This window comes from Symphalangus syndactylus, chromosome X, assembly GCF_028878055.3.
Source record: "Symphalangus syndactylus isolate Jambi chromosome X, NHGRI_mSymSyn1-v2.1_pri, whole genome shotgun sequence".
NCBI lineage: Eukaryota > Metazoa > Chordata > Mammalia > Primates > Hylobatidae > Symphalangus > Symphalangus syndactylus.
Genome location: NC_072447.2, coordinates 131,479,917 through 131,499,374, shown reverse-complemented (window position 1 = coordinate 131,499,374; position 19,458 = coordinate 131,479,917). Strand labels below are relative to the sequence as shown.

The 19,458-nt window shown below is 38.7% G+C and overlaps 1 long non-coding RNA gene and 1 pseudogene across 1 annotated transcript in view; one reads left to right on the top strand and one right to left on the bottom strand.

Annotated features, from left to right (window-relative positions):
* LOC134736046 (uncharacterized) overlaps positions 1 to 19,458 on the top strand; it is a 310,045-nt gene that overhangs the window by 213,873 nt on the left and 76,714 nt on the right. The gene's annotated exons all lie outside the window — the stretch shown is intronic.
* On the bottom strand, positions 1,312 to 17,670 carry LOC129475398 (uncharacterized; annotated as a pseudogene).

Below are 19,458 nucleotides of genomic sequence, written 5' to 3'. Positions count from 1 at the left end.
AGACCAACACATTTGGATAGCACATGCTGTTTCCATTTTATGGTGCAGGGGATGAAGATTCATAGGCGTCTCCTATGATAAAGGCCTTGTTTTAGTTGTTATTCTCATTTAGTTGTCATTCTAGTACAAATTTGCCCTGTATAACGGTCACAAGATGGGTTATACTTAAGGGAACTACTCATTCTCTTAGGCAAATATACTCTGGTGGGTTTATCCCACAGTTTGTCAGCTGAGACTATATATGTTTGGATATTTTTTTCATTGAGATAACAAAACTCTTATTTCTTTTTTTTTTTTTAATTTCAATTGTTTTGGGGTTTCAAGTGTTGTTTGGTTGCATGGAAAAGTTCTTTAACGGTGATTTCTGAGACTTTGGTGCAACCATCATCCAAGCAGTGTACACTGTGCCCAGTGTGTAGTCTTTTATTCCTCATCCTCCTCCCATCCTTCCCCCCAAGTACCCAAAGTTCATTGTATCATTCTTAGGCCTTTGCATCCTCATAGGTTAGCTTCCACTTATAATTGAGAACATACTGTATTAGTCAGGTTCTCTAGAGGGACAGAATTAATTATATATATACATATATGTTCCTATTATATATATACATGTATATGTGTGTATATATAGAGAGAGGATTTTATTAAGTGTCAACTTACACCATCACAAGGTCACACAGTAGGCTGACTGCAAGCTGAGGAGCAAGGAGAGCTAGTTCGAGTCCCAAAACTGAAGAACTTGGAGTCCAATGTTCAAGGGCAGGAAGCATCCAGCATGGGAGAAAGATGTAGTCTGCGAGGATAGGCCTGTCTCTAGCTTCACGTTTTTCTGCCTGCTTTATATTCACTGGCAACTGATTAGGTGGTGCCCACCCAATTAAGGGTGGGTTTGCCTTTTCCAGCCCACTGACTCAAATGTTAATCTTTGGCAACACCCTCACAGACACACTCAGGATCAATATTGCATCCTTCAATCCAATCAAGCTGATATTCAGTATTAACCATCACAAGTCCACCCATTGTCAACTTGAACCCATAAACATCTCCTGAGATCATACATAATCTTCAAATAAAGACAATAACAAAGTCATAATTACGCCCAACATAATACAACTATCTTTCGTACAAACAGAAACACACTGATCCCCGACCCAAATACCACTACATAAAGTTAATATTTAAATGCTGATATGAAGTCAAAAAATCTTATGTCACATGATAAAGGAAAAGGAAATAAAATGAAGATATTTTCTTACTACAAGTGTATACGTGCACAAACATGTTTTTAACAAAAGGAGGAAATACTCATGATAATTACAGTCCTTGTTTCTGCAGCTGGTCACTCAGTTGTAGCTGGTATTGAAGATTACCTTCTTCTCCTCTCCATTCTGTATTCCCTTTGCCTTCAGGAAGCACCTCAGCAGGTCGTGATTTTCTTCCTGGTGTAGTAACCCAAACCTTCATTCCTGAAGGGTCTGGGTCATTTGTAGTCCTGCTTGGATTGGACTGTTGTAGTTTCCCATTGACCTTAATCACAGAGCATGGTAATAATAAGAGACGCCCTAATGGGTCTCCTTTATTCCATGCATACTCTTCCTTACCTGTGTTGTGGAGTAGTAGACTGATTTCATCTTGATAGTCTGGGTCAATCACTCCAGCCAACACTGTAACTCTCATCTTAGCCTGCTGAGTTAAAGGTAGGAGGAGCCCAAAGTGTGCAGGTGGCAATCTTAACTTCCAGTTTAATGGAATTGTTGTTGTGTCTCCTGGTGGCAGTGTTCCTCCCTCTGGAAATAAGACCGCTAGGCCAGCAGAACATAATGTTGTGGGAACAGGAAGCAAAAATTTTGCTAGTGGATCACTAGGGGTGATGGTGAGTGGTGCCACTTCCACTTCCGCCTCTTGATTCCTGGACCCATGAATGATAGCTATGGGAGAAACAGTACCATATAGTGGACGCTGATTTAGAGCATACACGGCCTTCTGGAGAACTTTGCCACAGCCCTGCAAATTATTATCACCTTGTTGGTGTTGTAATTGTGACTTCAAAAGGCCATTCCACTCTTCTATCTATCCAGCTGCTTCAGAATGATGGGGAACATGGTAAGACCAGTGAATTCCATGAGCATGAGCCCACTGCTGCACTTCTTTATCCATAAAGTGAGTGCCTTGATCAGAGGCAATGCTGCTTGGAAAGCATGATGGTGAATAAGGCATTCCGTGAGTCCACAGATGGTAGTCTTGGCAGAAGCGTTGCGTGTAGGATAGGCAAACCCACATCTGGAGTAAGTGTCTATTCCAGTGAGGACAAACGTCTGCCCTTTCCATGATGGAAGAGGTCCAATATAATAAACCTGCCACCAGGTAGCTGGCTGATGACCCCAAAAAATGGTGCCACATCGAGGGCTCAGTGTTGGTCTCTGCTACTGGCAAATTGGGCATTCAACAGTGGCCATAGCCAGGTCAGCCTTGGTGAGTGAAAGTCCATGTTGCTGAGCCCACGCATAACCTCCATCCCTGCCACCATGGCTACTTGGTTCATGGGCCCATTGGATGATGATAGGGGTTGGCTCGGGAAAGAGGCTGAGTGGTGTCCACAGAACGGGTCATCCTATCCACTTGATTATTAAAATCCTCATCTGCTGAGGTCACCTGTTGGTGAGCACTCACGTGGGATACATATACCTTCACAGTTTTTGACCACTCAGAGAGGTCCATCCACGTACCTCTTCCCCATATTTATTTGTCACTAATTTTCCAGTCAGGCTTTTTCCAAGTCCCTGACCATCCAGCCAAACGATTGGCTACAGCCCATGAATCAGTATATAATCGCACATCTAGTCATTTCTCCTTCCATGCAAAGTGCACAACCAGGTGCACTGCTTGAAGTTCTGCCCACTGGGAAGATTTTCCTTCACCAGTGTCCTTCAGGGATGTCCTGGAAAGGCGCTGTAGTGCTGCAGCTCTCCGCTTTTGGGTGGTGCCTGCATATCATGCAGAACCATCTGTGAACCAGGCCCTAGTCTTCTCTTCTTCTGTCAACTGATCATAGGGAACTCTCCATGAGGCCATTGGTGCAGACTGGGGGAGAGAAGGCAGGGTGGCAGGAGTGCAGATCATGGGCATTTGAGCCACTTCCTCATGTAACTTACTTGTGCTTTCAGGACCTGCTCAAGGCCTATCACATATATACCACTTCCATTTGATGATGGAATGCTGTTGTGCATGCCCCACGTTATGGCTAGGTGGGTCAAAAAGCATCCAGTTCATGATAGGCAGTTCAGGTCGCATGGTGACTTGACCCATAGACACACATTCAGTTTCCAACAAAGCCCAGTAACAGGCTAAGAGCTGCCTCTCAAAAGAAGAGTAGTTATCTGCAGAAGATGGCTGGGCCTTGCTCCAAAATCCTAGAGGCCTCTGCTGTGAGTCACCTATGGGGGCCTGCCAAGGGCTCCAAATGGCATCCCTATCTGCCACTGATACCTCAAGCACCACTGGATCTGCTAGGTCATATGGCCCAAGTAGGAGAGTAGCTTGCACAGCACTCTGGAACTGTTGCAGAGCCTTCTCCTGTTGTAGACACCATCCAAAACTGGCAGCCTTTTGGAACACTCAATAAATGGCCCAGAGTAAGACGCTCAAACAAGGAATGTGTTGCCTCTAAAATCCAAATAGGCCCACTAGACGTGCCTCTTTCTTGGTTGTAGGAGGGGCCAAATGCAGCAACTTATCCTTCACCTTAGAAGGAATATCTCGACAGTCCCCACACCACTGGACTCCTAGAAATTTTACTGAGGTAGAAGGTCCTGAATTTTAGTTAAATTTATTTCTCATCCTCTGGCACACAAGTGTCTCACCAAAAAGTCCAGTGTGTTTGCTACATCTTGCTCACTGGATCCAATCAGCATAATGTCATCAGTGTAATGGACCAGTGTGATCTCTTGTGAAAGCAAAAAGCAATCAAGGTCTCTCCAAATAAGATTATGACACAAATTTGGAGAATTGATATACCCCTGAGGTTGGACAGCAAAGGTAGACTGACTTGTCTGACTATTCAGCTGGCCTTGCCAGCTGAAGATAAATTGCTTCTGGTGGGTCTTATGGACAGGAATGGAGAAAAAGGCATTTGCCAAGTCAGCAGGTATCAGGAGATGTGTTAATTTGCTTAAGCAATGAAACCACATCTGGTATAGCAGCTGCAATTGCAGTCACCACTTGGTTAAGCTTACAGTAATCCACTGTCATTCTCCAGGATCTATCTGTCTTCTGCACAGGCCAAATGGGAGAGTTGAACAGGGATGGGGTGTGAATCACCACCCCTGCATCTTTCAAGTCCCTGATGGTGGCACTAATCTCTGTAATCCCTCCAGGGATGCGATATTCCTTTTGATTTACTAGTTTTCTAGATAGAGGCAGCTCTCATGGCTCCCATTTGGCCTTTCCCACTGTAATAACCCTCACCCTACCAGTCAGGGAGCCAATGTGGGGGTTTTGCCAGCTGCTGAGTATGTCTATGCCAATTATGCATTCTGGCACTGGAGAAATGACCACAGGATGAGTCCAGGGACCCACTGTAAGTTGGACCTGAACTAAAACTCCATTAATTACATGACCTCCATAAGCCCTTATTTAACTGGAGGACCACAGTGACGTTTCGGGTCCCCTGGTATCAATGTCAGCTCAGAGCCACTGGCCAGTAGTCCCCAAAATTTCTTTCCACACTTGCATATATTTATTTCCCTTCTTGCATATTATCACTTGCATATTATCATTTCCCTTCCCCCAATGCACAGTTACACTCGCAAAAGGCTGGAGGTCTCCTCGGGGAAGGATGGGAGAAAGATTCACTGCACAAATTGTCTGTAATGTAGTGGGGTCCTTCTTCCAGGGGACCTGGGCTCCCCTTCATTCAGGAGGTTCTGTGTCTGTAAACTGGCTCATATCTGGAAATGGATTGGAGGGCCATGAATCTCTGTTTCTGTAATTCATATTAGTCGTGTGTCCATTCGGCCTAGAAGTTTTCTGTTTGTATAAATTAAGTAGGAATGCAGTAGGCTTCCTATCAATTTCATTTCTAGGAACACCATGATTGATTAGCCAATGCCAGAGCTCTACACGAGTCCAACTATTCTGATTGCTGTTTTGCTTCTGCTGTCCATTATGGTAGCTATGCCCACCTTGCCTTTGATGATTGAGTGGCACAACTTGGCCCCTGCCACCTCGGGATCCAATTATTCCCATTGTATTTAAATTTTGTAGTTGAGTGACTGCAGTTCTCATCATTACATCTGACATACAGAGAAGAGCAATTACATGGCTCTTCAAAGATGCAGGTGCTGCTCTCACAAATCCATTTTGCAAGGCATTCGTCAAGGGTATATCTTCTGGACCCTCCCAGCTGGGATGAGTAGATCTAAAGTGACTAATCCACTCCACAATGCCAGTCTCCCTCAGCCTTTGGATCCCTTCCTCTACATTAACCCAAGGGAGATCAGGCATTTCCAGCTCACTCGCAGTGGGCCATCTTTTAATCCATATTTCAGCTAACCAAGCAAATAAACTATCAGAACATTTTTTAACTCCCTGAGCTGCAACATTAAAAGCAGAGTCCCTCCTTACTGGGCCCAAATCAATAAATTCACCCTTATCCAATTCTATGTTCTCTCCACCATTATCCCATACCCTTAATATCCATCCCCATGCCTGTTCTCCAGATTGCTGTTTATATATATTAGAGAACTCAAACAGATCTTTTCTAGTGTATTGCACTTCCTCATGGATCACATTATCAACCTCACCTCTAGGGGCTCACTGGGACTTTAGTTATAGGTCTAGAAGCAAACAGAGGTGTTCAGGGTAGCTCCTGAGGAGAATCAACATTATCTTGTCTGGCAACTGCCTCAGGGGAGGCCATCACTGTTGCCTCAGGCAGTGCAGGATTTATCTCCTCAGACCAATGTGGAAAGGCTGATGGCAGCATGGTTCAGGGAGGGGATGTCGCCACTACTGTGGTTGGGAAGCTGTTCCTTCTGGCAAAAAACGTTTATCAGAGTTTACAAACTCAGTACCCCCAGCTTCATCAGGTCTTCCCACATGTCCCCATTCCAAGTTGCAGGATCCCATTTTTTCCAGTCATTGCCCTCACTTTAATAGTAGACACCTGGTGAGACTGTGCATGCACCTTTCATTGCAGGTTAGCCATTCACATGTAAGAGCTTGTTTCTGTTTTTCCACAATTTCAGCTCTTTCTCTACAGGAAATAAGACTCTTACTCTAGGCAATCTTAGCAGATTTGAGGCTCAGTATCTGCTTCTGAAGCTGGGAGACAGAGTTCCTGAGTTCATCATCTTCTTTCAGTGCTTTTTTCACTGAACTTAGGAGCAACCAACCAGCTTCATTATGTTCCTTGGTTCTCCACATATGGTCAAAGCTATTATGTATAGAGTCACTAAACTCCTTGCCTCTCACAAGCAGTGAATCAGGAGTGTCAAATGCACTTATTTTGCATAACTCTCTAAACAGTCTCCTCCATGTACTATCAGCATTCTGCCTATTATTAGAAGTAGAGTCCTTAGCATTTTGGGGTCCAATCATAGTAAGCAGCCAACTCTAGAAATCCCTAAACTAGCGAAAGAACTCCATCCTTAATATTCTGTTCCTTAGTCTGGTTTTCTTAGAGGGACAGAACTAATAAGATGTGTATGTATGTATAGTTGTACTAGTGATATATATATATATATATATATACACACATACATACATACACATATATCTTTGTGTATCTATATAGATAGATATACATATAGGGGAGTTTGTCAGGTATTAACTTACACAATCACAAGGTCCCACAATGGGCTGTCTGCAAGCTGAAGAGCAAGGAGAGCTAGTCCAAGTCCCAAAACTTAAGAACTTGGAGTCCAATGTTCAAAGGCAGGAAACACTCAATATTAACCATCACACATACAATGCTTGGTTTTCCATTCCTGAGTTACTTCACTTAGAGTAATGGTCTCCACCTTCATCCAGGTTGCTGCAAATGCTATTCTTTCATTCCTTTTTTCCTCTGGGTAGTTACCCAGTAGTGGATTGCTGGATCAAATTATAGTTCTACTTTTAGCTTTTTAAGGAATCTCCACACTGTTTTCCATAGTGGCTGTACTAGTTTACATTCTCATCAGCAGTGTAAAAGTGTTCCCTTTTCAACACATCCATGCCAACATCGATTATTTTTTGATTTTTTAAATTATGGTCATTCTTGCAGGAGTACAGTGGTATGAACAGACCAATAACAAGTAGCAAGATTGAAACAGTAATTTAAAAATTGTCAACCAAGAAACGTCCAGGACCAGATGCATTGACAGCTAAATTCTATCATACATTCAAAGAAGAATTGATACCAATCCTACTGAAACTATTCCAAAATATAGAGAAATAGGGAATCCTCCCTAAATAATTCTATGAAGCTAGTATCACCCTAATATCCAAACCAGGAAAGAACATAACAGAAAAAGGAAACTACAGACCAATATCTCTGATGAACTTAAATGCAAAAAATCATCAACAAAATACTAGCTAACAAAATTCAACAGCATATCAAAAACATAATGCACCATCATCAAGTGGGTTTCATACTGGGGATTCAGAGATGGTTTAACATAAGCAAGTCAATAATGTGATATATTACATAAACAATTAAAAACACAAATTATATCATTTCAATAAATGCAGGAAAAGCATTTGACAAACACCAGTATTCCTTTATGATTAACATCCTCAGCAAAATGGGCATAGAAGGGACATACCTCAAAGTAATGAAAGTCATCTGTGACAAACAAACAGTCAACATTACACTAAATGGCAAAAAGATGAAAGCATTCCCCCTGAGAACTGGAACAAGATAAGGATGCCACTTTCACCACTTCTATTCAACATAGTACTGGAAGTCCTAGCCAGATAAATCAGACAAGAGAAGGAAATAAAGGACACCCAAATCCATAACAAAGAAGTCAAACTGTCACTGTTTGCTGATAATATGAATGTATACCTTGAAAATGTAAAGATTCATCAAAACAGCTCCTAGATCTGATAAATAAATTCAGTAAAGTTTCAGGATACAAAATAAATGTACACAAACCAGTAGCACTGCTATACACTGACAGCAACCAACCTGCAAATCAAATCAATAACTCAACCCCTTTTATAACAGCTGCAAAAAAATAAATAATTAGTAATATACCTAGCCAAGGAGGTGAAAAACATCTACAAGGAAAACTTTAAAACATTGCTGAAAGAAATCATAGATGACACAAACAAATGGAAACACATCATGCTTAAGGATGGGTAGAATCAATATTGTGAAAATGACCATACTGTCAAGAAGAATCTACAGATTCAAGGCAATTCTCATCAAAATACCACCATCATTCTTCACAGAACTAGAAAAAAAAATCTTAAAATTCATATGGAACCAAAAAAGACCCCACATAGACTAAGCAAAAAGAACAAATCTGGAGGCATCACATTACCTAATTTCAAACTATACTACAAGGCTATAGTTACCAAAACAGTATGGTACTGATATAAACATAGGCACGTAGACCAATGGAACAGAATAGAGAACCAATAAAGCCAAATATTTACAGCCAACTGACCTTTTGTTTGCTTTGACAAAGCAAACAAAAACATAAACTGGGGAAAGGATACCCTATTCAACAAATGGTGCTGGGATAATTGGCAAGCCTCATATAGAAGAATGAAGCTGGATCCTCATCTGTTACCTTATACAAAAATCAACTTAAGATAGATCAAAGACTTAAATCTAAGACCTGAAACCATAAAAATTCTAGGAAATAACATCTTGAAAACTCTTCTAGTCACTGACTTAGGCAAAGAGTTCATGACCAGAAATCCAAAAGCAAATGCAACAAAAACAAAGATAAATAGATGGGACCTAATTAAACTAAAAAGCTTCTACACAGGAAAAGGAATAATCAGCAGAGTAAACAAACAGTTTACAGAGCTAAAGAAAATATTCACAAACTACGCTTCCAACAAAGCACTAATATCCAGAATCTACAAGGAACTCAAATCATCAAGAAAAAACAATCCCATCAAAAGGTGGGCAAAGGACAAAATAGACAATTCTCAAAAGAAGACCTACAAATGGTCAACAACAATGAAAAAAAAGGCTCAACATCACTCATTATCTGAGACTAGATATGTTTGAATTGCAACAAAACACAAAGTTTGTATTCAAGCTGCATTACCTTTATTTGGCTTTTTTCTTCTATTTCAAATTAAATTGTGAATATTATTCCATGCCATTAAAGTATTCTTCTATGATATAATTCTTTTCCGTTTTGCATTATTGTTAATGTTTACATGAATATGCTTATGCACAAATATTTGTACATATCTCCCATTTTCTTAGGACAAAATTTTAGCAGTGGAATTACTGTGCCCAAGGGTTATAATCATTTGCAATGCCTTTGGTACAGATTGCCACAATATTGCCCAAAAGACTTATCTGTTTACATTTCATTCAAGGCTGGTTGAGAGCACAGCTTTCCCTGAACCTTTGCAAATAATGCTAGTTTGATAGGTGAACCCAGTGTTTTATTTTTGTAATTTGCAATTTTGAAGACTAGTAGATCAACCAATTGATAATTATACGTAGATTGACCATGTGTCTTTCCTCTTCTGTGAATTGTCTATTCTTCTCTTTAGTTCAGGAATCTGTAACACAGATGGCTGTGAAGTGCCAGATAGTCAACATTTTAGGCTTCGTAGCCGTATGTGATATGGTCTCTGTCATACCTACAGTGCAAAAGCAGCCATAGACAGTGCATATGGATAGACATGGCTGTGTTCCAATGAGACTTTACTTACAAAAACAGGTGATGTGCCGGTTTTGGTCCATGGGCTGTAGTTTGCCAGCCCCGATTTAGTTAATTATGCTGCTGGAGATAATTATCACTTTCTTTTTGGTTTTGAAAAGTTCTGCATATATTAAAAATATTTAACCTTTGTCATCTGTTAGAAATGCCTCCAAATTTGTTCTAAAATTTTATATATTCAAAGCTGTTATTATGTTCCTTTTCATTTCTGTATGTGCTTTTATACTTAGTCAGGTTTTTCCCCACTATAAAAACAGGTAACTATTTACTCGTGTTTTTTTTTTCTAGTTTTCTTGTGGTTTAATTGCTATTAGTCTTTCTTAAATCATCTAGAAATAATTTTGGTGAGAGGCTTGGAGTAGAGGACTTACCGTATTTTCCAACAAGTAATCAACCAATTGTGTTGACATCATTTATTGAATACACCTTCTTTGCTCAGTAGAGCTTCTTTTGAAGCTAAATCTCTAAAAATGTCAATGCATCTCCACCACTCTTAGAGGTGTTGCCCTTGAGTCTAGCACCTGCAAGTAATGGCTCTAGAAGTATGTTCATTCTAGGAGCCTCTCCAGCTTCCTTTGTACTTACATCAGTCCAGTTTGACATGTATTAAAAATTCTGCCTTAACTACAGTTGTTGCCATTGTTGTGGCTGCTGCTGTCTTTATAGTTTTTCATATATCTCTGTGTCTTTATGTTTGTATGTGGTCTTACACTGCTCAGTGGGAGACATGCTTTTCTATAAAGCCAGAAAAATTATGACTCCTCTTTCTGTTGCAGTTTAGCTTTGGTGTACTATTCTCATTTGTGGTCAACTTAGTTTCCTCATCGTGTGCTAACAAATTGGCTATACTACATTATGTCCTTTTCTTTTTATGAATGCCTGATTTATCCTTTCTTTTTGATTACCTTACTGTAAGGATAACTTTGGGCTTCCTGGACTCCTAAGGAACAGTACTGACTGGGGTTATTGACCTTTGTTTTTCTAATTCCACTAATCATAATGACATACTCCCAATATAGTATTATGCTGTACTTGACCAATTAATCTCTATGGCCTTCACCGACAATATAAATTATAGTAGACACTTCTGGTCTCCCTAGACCCTTTCATCCTAATTGTCACTCTCTGTTCTCTGCTCCCAGCCTGCTAGAAGTATGCTGAGGGGTTGCATGTCTTTTCCTTATTGTTTGAGAAAAGAAAGAATGGCTTTCATGTAAAAGACTACTAGGAAGATTAACCCCACAATGTGGGGAAATAATAATTCCTTCTGAACTCCTGCCTTGTTTTCAATTTAAAAATTACTCTATATCCTTACAACTTTAGGAAAAGGCACAAAAAGATTGTGATTAAAATATACAACCTATGGCCTATATTTATATTTCTGCTTTCCTAGCAAAGTCATTTTCAAATATTTTATTTCCTTCCCATCTCTCTGTGTGTACATTTTGTGTGGTGGAGGCAAGACAATATATAAAAATTAGTACAAAGAATCTAGTTATATGTTCATCGAAATTCTGGCTTGGCAAAGACATTATAAGGTATAAGGCCTGTTTTTAGTAGACACTATGTAAACTTATACTAGAAAATAGGTAGATGCATTGTATTAAATTTTGCAATTAAAAATATGACATTCATGTTCTGCAGTGATATTTTAGAATAAAGGTGATCTACTGGAGACTTTTCAAAAAAGCAGTTAACTCTATACGGGTATAATGTTTTGCATACTGCTCCAAGTATCTTGTAAATATTTACTTATAATCCTGGCGGTGCGCTTGTAAGATCCATTAAGTAAGATGATCTTGTTATGAACTACAAAAAAACACCTAAGATATGGAGGTAAAATTATTTGTCCTAGGATTTGTAGCCTGTAAATAAATAAGTACCATCCTCCACATCAAATCAATATCTTCAGGCATAGCCTTACATACCTTTAGGTGTCTTTGGGTGTGGCAAATTCTTTCCTGTTATCACCTATATAGAATAGTGTATACATTACTTATCTTAGATACAGACAGGGTCACTGCAGTATTATAAAATCATTCAGCTCTCACCAAAAGGCATCCCTCAAAACTTCAGTACCTCCCACCTGGGTGTGATGAGTGAGTGACCATAGAGAAAATAACAAAACAAGGAAACAAAGGAAGGGAAAAAGGGGAGTGTTAATCTCCAACTAGTTCACATCTCTAACCTTAGACAGGATGAGGGCGCAGGTGAAGAAAATGTATCCACCGCATCTAGGAAGCATTCCTTCCTCTTCCTTGGCTCTGATCACAGCATTCCTTCACTTTCTTTCCATTCTTATGAACATAGATTATGATGCATGAACTTGCCTTATTTAGAAATACTATAAAATGACCAAAACATAAGATTACCTTTATTCCAAGTTCTACTGAAAGCTCCTTAACTCTGGAAATAATACAATCGTTGTCTCCTCTATCTCCTCTGGTACCTACTTCAGGGCTGCAGGACTGTATATAGTGGGGGCGTAATATTGCATCATTCTAAGGAACATACACTTAACTCAGGATAGTATAGTGAAAGAATCAATTGGGAGTTGAATTTCTTTAATCAAATCACTATCACTCTGGTCACTGGTTTCTTTCTATTTTTAGAAAAGGAAAACTAAATTATTTTCTCTCTAAGCTTTAAAATTCCATAAACCCAAAGTATTTCTTAATTTTTTCCTTTATAGTATCAGTATTGGAGACTTGTTATGTACATGGATTTTGGAGTCAGATAGACTTAGGTTAGAGGAGCAATTCTATCACCCTTTAGTTATATAATCTTGGACAAGTCATTTGGTTTCCCCAAACCTCTATTTTCTTTATTTGTAAAATGGGCATAATAATACCTTTCTCACAAAATTATAATATAATACATGCAAATCACTTTCCACAGTTGATACTACATGAAAATAACTAAATAAATTTTAACTGTTACTATAAGCTGTATTTACGGACAGCCCTTGGCAAAATTATGATAAATAAAGTTCGACATTGACATTCCCCCTTTCCCCTCCCTTTGTTTCCCTGTTTTGTTATTTTCTCTATGGTCACTCCCTCTTCACTCACCACACCCGGCTGGGAGATATTGAAGTTCTGAGGGATGCCTTTTGGTGGGAGCTTGATGATTTTATAATACTGCAGTGACCCTGTCTGTATCTAAGGTAAGTAATGTATATACAATTCTAATATTTTTAGATCTTTGAGTCTGTAATTTTCCATTTCCCAGTGAAGAAAATTTCCCTGATTATGAATACTGAATGCTTGATTCCAGGAACCATGCTTCAAGAGAGTTTTCCTGCAGGCAATGTGCATTAGTTATTAGGGACTGGCATTCATTTATAAAGCTGATCACAGGCCTGTTTTCTATCACTTACAGAATGTTCATAATAATTGCACGAGTTCATGTAGGCTACGTCTCCTCATAATGCTATACAAGTTTAGAAAAAGAAATCTTTATCTTTATTACATGACAGCTCACGTGCTCACATCCATCACTTTTTTGAGTGTAGCTTATTTGCAGCCCAGTGGGAGTTATATAATCTGACACCAACATTTCAACAGAAAAATCATAGGAAATTATGAGAGAAGCATACTACTGTTCACCTTTCCACAAATTCTCTTGTGTTAATAGAAGTGAGATCTCAAATTAGGGCAAATTCTCCTACCCATTCCAAATACCATAATCATGCTGAACTATGTAAATCATTAATAATCTCTCTTTCTCTCTCTCTCCCACACACACATACACACACACTAAATGGGCTGTAATAAGTATATAACCAACATTATAAATACACCCTTAAGTTAAGCCTATGGAGTCCGCTTTGACTGGTGGCATTTGAACTAGTTGCATGGCCCACAGAGACTCTGATGTTTTAGGTACGGTCTGAATATTGAGATGTTTAAAAGCTTTTTCTGTGATTCTACTGTACAATAAAGTTGGAGAATCACTGCTCTGTATGCCTCCCTTTAGCAAATGGACATTGAATAGCTACTTATGTCAGAAGCTTAACAATATGCAAGATGGGAGGGCCTGGACTATGTGCCGGGCAGTGGACTTTCCCTGGAAAGAAAATGGTAGATATAAACTGATTGACAATTAATTTTGGTAGCCTCCCAGACAAGATCTTGGCTAGGAATTACTTTGGACCACACCGTATATTCTGGAAAACACTCCCTGTATCCTCTGCCAACTCTCAACTCCTCCCCTACACCCATACACCCACACACAAATAAATGCTATTTTAAGCCTGGATAAATTATTTGTAGATCAATTTTATTGATGGGGAAACTACTTTTAAATTAACATCAGGTAGTCTTGAATGGAAATAAAGTCACCAAAGCACAAGATGGACTACTGTGCTTAGTCCCAGAACAAGTTAAGGAAATGTATGGGTTAATTTTATTCAGATGAGCAACAGCTGGCAAAGGCATTTGTGTCTTCATCTGGCTGCCTCCCAGAGTCACAACTCAGCCACCAGTGACTGTAGCAGAATTGGGCCCATAGGGAAGTCTGGCTGAGAACATGATGAACACAGAACAGAGAGCTATGTTGTGCATTTCAAGCAATCAAGGCCGGGTGCGGTGGTTCATGCCTGTAATCCCAACACTCTGAGAGGCCAAAGCAGGAGGATCTCTGGAAACCAGGACTTCAAGACTAGCCTGGGCAACATAGTAAGACCCTGTCTCTATAAAATAAAAGCAATCAAAGTAGATACATCATAGACAAATGGAATATTTAACCATTAAATTAGAGCTGTGCTATGTTCCTGCCACAGGCAATAGTTTCTGCCAAAGAGGTTAGGTAGCTATAGAGTATCACCACCTTCTTTTAACAGTCCATTAATGTGTGAATCTGTTTTCCTCTGAATTTACCTAAATTCATCTTGGACTGGTTTTTATTTTCAGCTAATCTCTTCTTTTGTGAATAATAATTTAATACTTCTAATCTTTTTTATTTGTCTTGAAACTACTTACTGAAATTATAAAATACCAGGGTTAAAAGAGAGCCTAGTTAGAGGTCATGGAAACCCGTGATTCTCAAACTTTAATGTTGACCTGGGCCTTTGTTAAATGCTTCTCAAAGTGTGGTCCATAGATTAACAGTATCAGCATCATTTGTGAACTTGCTAAAGCTGTAAAATCAAAGGCCCATTTCCAGAACTATTGAATAAGAATCTGCATTTTAAACAAGATCCCCAGGTGATTCTCATGCACATGAAAAGCTGGGAAACATAGAGTTACATAAACTCTTCAAGATTCAATGGGAAGTGAGGAATCTCCCTAGGCCTTATATTTCAGAGTCTGGTAAACAACTGTGCATTCACTGTCTCCAAGCTTTTTCCATTTAGCTTACTTTGCCAAACTATTACTGAGTATCTACAACGATTCAAGCACTGGAGATATAGTACAGAAGTAAATAAAGCATTCTTTTCCCTTGAACCTTTGTCTTTCTCCTCCATGTTTAAGATTACTAGAGTCCCCATTTTTTGAACCTCTTCCGATGCTATAATATAATATGGAGCAACAAAGACCCAATCTACACCTGTTTTTAAATGGCAGCAAGATAAATCCTAAGCTAAATTACAGGAATATTTTCCTAACTGGGTCTCCCTAATTCTAAACTTGTTCCTTCCAATCATTTATTCATACAGCAGACTCGTGATCTTTTGACATTTCTTATCATTCCTTCCTTTCTACAATCTAGTCAATCTAGTCATACTGGCCTTCTTTCAGTTTTTTGAAAGCAGCAAGCTCTATTATGCTGCAGTGACTTTACCTACTCTCTCCCTTTACTGTGGACTGTTCTTATCATCTGGTTAAATTTCATTATTTCTTCAGGACTCATCTTAAGTGGAAATTTTTTAGAAAAGTTTTCCCTTGATCACTTTCTCTCAATCTTTTTTTTTTTTTTTTCCCGCTTAGGCTGGAGTACAGTGGCGCGATCTTGGCTCAGTTCAACCTCCGCCTCCCGGGTTCAAGTGATTCTCCTACCTCAGCCTCCTGAGTAGCTGGGATTACAGGCGCCTGCCACCAGCCTTGCTAATTTTTGTATTTTTAGTAGAGACGGGATTTCACCCTGTTGGCTAGGCTAGTCTTGAGCTCCTGGCCTTTGGTGATCCGCCCGCCTTGGCCTCCCAAAGTGCTGGGATTACAGGCATGAGCCACCGTGCCCAGCCTTTTACTCTCAATCTTGATAACAAGCTCTTCTTATTACTATGTCTCATCCCACTTATTTATATTTTCTTTGTAACGCTTATGAAATTATTGCTATAACTTATAATTACATGTTAATTTTTGTGATCCTTTATTAATTATCTTCCCTACCATAATGTATGTTCCATGAGGATAGGAAATTTGTCCATTTCTTCACCATGGATTCTTTTTAGTAGTTTTTGGCACATAGTGCATGCTCAATAAATATTTGTTGAATGCAATGTATGTCTTTTCTCACCAGCCTGTCTAATATTACTTCCCCAGCAACTCTTTAGTATATCATCCTGTTTTATTTTCTTTATAACAGTTATTGATAGCTGAGGCTGTCTTGCTGATTAATACATTTATCTATATGTTATTATCTGTCTCCTCCAATTAGAATATAAATTTCATGACAATGCAGACTCTGAAGCAGACTTCCTGGGTGTGAATCTCAGATTGACCACTTACTACATATGTACCTGTGAGAAAGTCTCTTAAGCCAGTGTTCATGCCTCATTAGTAAATTAGTGGTAGTAAATATCTCTACATTATAGGGATGTTGTGAAGGATAATTGAGAGACTATGTATAAAACAACACCTAGCAGAGTGACTGCACATAGTAAGCATTATCTGAGTGCTAACTGTTATGATGGTGGTCACTATCATTATTATTCATCTGTTTCCTCAGCAAATAGATCAGCAACAGACATATAGTAGGTACTCAATAAATATATTTTAAATATGTTAAGAAAAGTTTTATGCCGTATTATCCATTAAAGTGATATTTTATTTGGCTGCCGAGAACCAGTGCCTATTTACAGATTTTCATAAAAGTTATCTGTTTATCCACCATGATGTACTACATATAAAATTTCCCATTATGATTATGTGTAGAAGTTTGTTTTTGCTTCTATGCTTCTCATTTTTGGGGGAAAGGTTGACATCTTAAAATTGATTCCTGTTCCTTAATCAGTCTGGCTCTGGGTATTCTGCTTTTAGAACAACTATTAAATTAAATTCTTCGTACATATCCTACCCCCACCCCCATTTGGCCCATGAAAAATATAAACTTTAAATTGATTTTAGTTTTACTTGTGATGATAATTTCTGCCTGAGCAAGGAATACCTTCTAAGGATAGAACTGGATGCTAATTTAAATTCTTTTTTTTTTCCTACTAACGTTGAAACATTGAGACAAGTTTGGGCAGGGAGATTCAAGCACTTAATTCAACTTTCTCTCCACATATATGAAATAGAGAAGCTCAGTGATTTATCATACTCTGTATTTTATTATACTGTCATTTTTAGTATATTTAAGTTTGGTTAATACAATCTTGACAGCAGGGTGGAATGTAATTTAAATTTTAATATTTTCAGCTGCAGCAATGGCAATGTATTATTTCTGCATATAGAAAGATACCAGTTATCTGACTGATGTGGAGGGGACACAATATATCCTCAGGTTACTTTTTGAAAACAGAAGTGAAAAATCACCTTACCACGTCACTGATGTCATGACATAATAGACACTTTGAATTATTCACTAAATGCCTTAATGCCAAAGGTCCCATCAAGTTTGGAATTATATACTTTGGACATTTAAAATGAATCTTAAAAGGAATTATTTAATGTTCAGAATTGGTCTTTCAACATTAGAACTCTATTATAAGAAAATCACTCAACGATACTTGAGTAGGCTAAATCATGTCTCTCCAAGTGTAAAATCCTGAATGAGAATAGGGTATGAGGCTGATATTTATACTGTCTCCTGATGCCGGCCTTATAAAAGGGTCCTACTGTATTGATTTTGCACTATGAAGATGAAAATTGTAGTAGCATCATTTAGAGTTAAGTGAAAATTAGAGAGTCAGAGACTATCTGATCTGGAAGCAAACACATACGAGGCATAGTCCAGGATTTAGCACAGTAATTAGCCTACTTCCAGGCCTATCAGTCACACTTCTAGTTGTCCAAACCCGATAGAAGGATTGTATTCCTATGTTCACGCCTGGTATAATGAAAAGAAGGCCTCCTTTCCATGATTCTGCAGAAATAAGCAGTATTTTAATCAATTTGGAATAATTACTGTGTATCAATAAACCAGATTCATGTTGGTCTTGTTTAACATTGTCTCCACAATTGTGCCTGGTGCATAATAGGTACACAATATATACTTATTGAATTAATAAACAAATGTCCATTATTTTAAAAATTAAAACCTCAGATCCTGTTTTTGGGTATTATGTGGAACTCTAAGACTCTCCTGAGAGCATGGGATATCTTCAGAGTAATGTTTGAAGACCACTGATGCAAGTAACTGTGATGAAACAAACAGCAACTGGATAGTTCTAGTCCTCAATTGCTCTTAATCCTCCACCACCCTCTTGCCTTCATTCTCCGACTTTGTTATTCTCTATCTCCAGGAGAAATTAGAGGAAATACGAATGCAGAAGACAAGATGGGGCAAATGGTAGAAAAAAGTGTGAAAGCTACAGTGAATTGAATTTCACAGTCTCTGTAAAAGTGAAATGAGATGAAACCTCAAGAATAGAAAAACAGTGTCATTCTCTTCAATTTTCTGGTATATCTCACTCTATGAATAAATCTTACTGATATACTATTTTCTGGAATAGAGCAAATTAGTTTAGTATAAGTAAGTAGATTATCTGTTTGAAGAGAGGAAATTATGCTGAAGAACCAACCCTAGAATATGACAACCACAGCTTCCCATCTACCAGAAATAGCATTTTACATAACTAAGAAAAGATAATTGGCATACATTTTTGAATTCATTTTATGAATGTGAATATGGGTCTAATATCTAAATTGTTAGAATAGCCAGAGGCTAGTGTCTGACAGCATTAGACTACAGAGCTTCCTCTACAATCTGAATTGAAGCATGTAGCTCAACTTAGAAAACAATCTGACATGACAGTTTCCCACAGTGTATTTTAAACCCAGATAACTAGATGCACTATTTAGTAATGGGACAGTTTTAACAGGAGATATCCCATAAGGCCAGCCTGAAGCAAACTTGAGAATGAAAGTATTTTTTTTGTGTGTGTGTTAGCGAGTTCTTTCAATCCTAGGTACACCACCATCCTGAGCCCACAGTCCCTGGCTTGCAACTCTATTTCCAACTACTATCTCCTTTCAGGAGATAATCCTTCAGGATATTCTCAAATGCTATCCTCAACATGTGCCACCTGTGCAAAATAGTGGTGTGTTTATGCTAACTATTGAAAGGTACATTTATAAATTTAAAGAAAAAGATATGTGTGCTATGTAGGGAGGAAGCAGAGCAAGATGCAGAATAGAATGCTCCACTGATCATCCCCCCTGCAAGGACACCAAGATAA